We start from the raw sequence: 2,311 nt of genomic DNA, 5'->3' as shown, positions 1-2,311 counted from the left end.
CCAGGTATTTTATTGTTATTTTATTGTGTTATTACTATGCTTTTCTTTGTTTTCAGGTTTTTATTTTAATCGGAGCCCCGATCGAGAAAAGGAGCGAAAAAGAGCTAAAAACCCTAAAATTCAGCATTTTGTACTTGTGGCTTCCCCCATGGTTGGCGCCATGGTCCCTACCATGACGTGTCCTAGCTTAACTTCCCTCAACTGCCACGTTCCCCACTACTTCCACTAAGGCGCCTCAGATTGGCCTTGTGGCGGGCGCCACAAGAGGAAAAGTTTTCCCTCCCATTTTCAAGTTGAAGGACATCCTTGTCATTTCCATCTTTTTTCTTGCTTATAAATAGAAACTCGAAATCACTTTTTCAATCATCCAAACTTAGAGCAGAGGCAAACTCAGAGCAACTTTGTTTCACTTAGGCATATATTCAGTATTTTAAAGTGGTAATCGCTTCGCATTGGAGTGTTACCACAATTGTGTAATCAAGTCTATGATCGAGTCTGTAATCGAGTTAGGAGCACTTTGGAAGGAAGTTAATCCTGCCGCCATTTTCATTTCCGCTTTGCAATTTAGTCAACCCTCCGATTGGAGCAGGTTTTTATTACTTGTCTTTATCTTATTTATTTTTCGGCACTCGCTTTAAATTATTTATTTCCCGCACTCGCTTTAAATTATTTATTTCCTTGCACTTGCTTTAAATTATTTATTTCCCGCACTCGCTTTAAATTATTTATTTCCTCGCACTCGCTTTACTTTATTTATTTCCCCGCACTCGCTTTACTTTATTTCTTTCTCGCACTCGCACTACTTTTATTTAAATTCCGCACTCGCACTACTTTTATTTAAATTAATGCACTTTTACTTTACCATGTCTAACTAAATTTATAAGGTTAGAATGTAAGGATCGTAATTGAACCAATAATCCGTACAATTGTTCGTAGAAGCACTTAAGGGCTATTTTAACTTTCAACTTAAGTTTTCCCGCACTTCAATTCTGTTGGGTAAGATCGAAAGCCGTCCAACGTCTATCTAAACTTAATTGTTTTTAACTATTTCAAAAACAGCAAAAGCACTTTGTTTAGTTCATTAGGAGTTTTTAATTTAAGAAGAAAAGAGATTTTAAAACTATTTTCGGACGCGTTTATAAGTTTAGAGTCTGGTTCGTAAGAACCTCTTTTGGTTAAGAAATCCAGGTTATAATACTTTTCAACTTAGTCAAGGTACTATATTTCTTAAAAATAGGTTTACTACTCTAACGCAATGCGCGCCTTTTTATAAGTGACAATAAGAGGGTTTGATTAGGGAATACAACTCGGTTCTGAATACGTGAAAGCGACAGTTCCCGTTAAATTAGTTCTTTTCAAAGTAGGAAACATTGCCCATAAGTAGTTCTATCAGCAAGTACATGGATTATCAATTGATTATGTGAATTACATTCGACCCTGTCTTTATTAATTAAACTTTATTCAATACTTTACTTTTCATTGCACACTCTAAAAACACCTATTTTGATTGCCTTTGATAAACATCATAACAATAGATAAAATTAGATTGACACTTGGTCTTTGTGGATTCGACAATCTTTTATATTACTTTGACGCGTTCGTATACTTGCGAAAGCACACATCAAGTTTTTGGCGCCGTTGCCGGGGACCAATTTCGTCAAATTTCATTTTCCTGTTGTTATATCGTTTAGACTTAGGCTATTTCCCGCCGGTCAATGCGAAGAACTCGCAGCACCGGAAGTTTAAGCTTAGTATATCCTCTGGCGGAACCTGAACGTTACGCTCGCGCCCGTTTATTCTTTTATAGAATTAAGAGAGCTATGGCCGAATATCAAAACCAAAGACCTCTTAAAGATTTCGCTCAACCATCAAATGAAGAACCTAGTTCTAGTATAGTAAACCCAACCATCCCAACTAATAATTTCGAACTTAAACCATCCCTGTTGCAACTAGTGCAACAAAGACAATTCGCAGGTCTCGCCATTGAGAACCCAAACCAACATTTAAAAATATTTCTTTAATTAGCAGACACTTTTAAAACCAATGGAGCTTCTCCTGAGGCAATGCGGTTAAGATTATTCCCTTTTTCCCTCAGAGATAAAGCCCTATCATGGTTAGATTCCCTTCCACCCAATTCCATTATGACTTGGGATAACCTTAGAAGATTTTTTCTTGCTAGATACTTTCCCCCGAGTAAGACCGCCGTTCTTCGAAACTATATAACTAGATTTACCCAAAACCAAGGAGAATCGTTGTTCGAAGCTTGCGAGAGATATAAAGAGTTGTTACGAGCATGCCCACATCATGGTTT

The 2,311-nt window shown here is 37.1% G+C and overlaps 1 non-coding gene across 1 annotated transcript; it reads right to left on the bottom strand.

Moving 5' to 3' along the window:
- Positions 1-2,204: 2,204 nt before the first annotated feature.
- Positions 2,205-2,311, bottom strand: LOC127133610 (small nucleolar RNA R71). The gene has a single exon (XR_007807564.1). It is a non-coding gene; the product is annotated as a small nucleolar RNA R71 (small nucleolar RNA).

The sequence above is a fragment of the Lathyrus oleraceus genome, chromosome 3 (genome assembly GCF_024323335.1).
Source record: "Lathyrus oleraceus cultivar Zhongwan6 chromosome 3, CAAS_Psat_ZW6_1.0, whole genome shotgun sequence".
NCBI lineage: Eukaryota > Viridiplantae > Streptophyta > Magnoliopsida > Fabales > Fabaceae > Lathyrus > Lathyrus oleraceus.
Note: the sequence above shows the minus strand (reverse complement) of the source record. Positions and strands in the feature narration are given on the sequence as shown.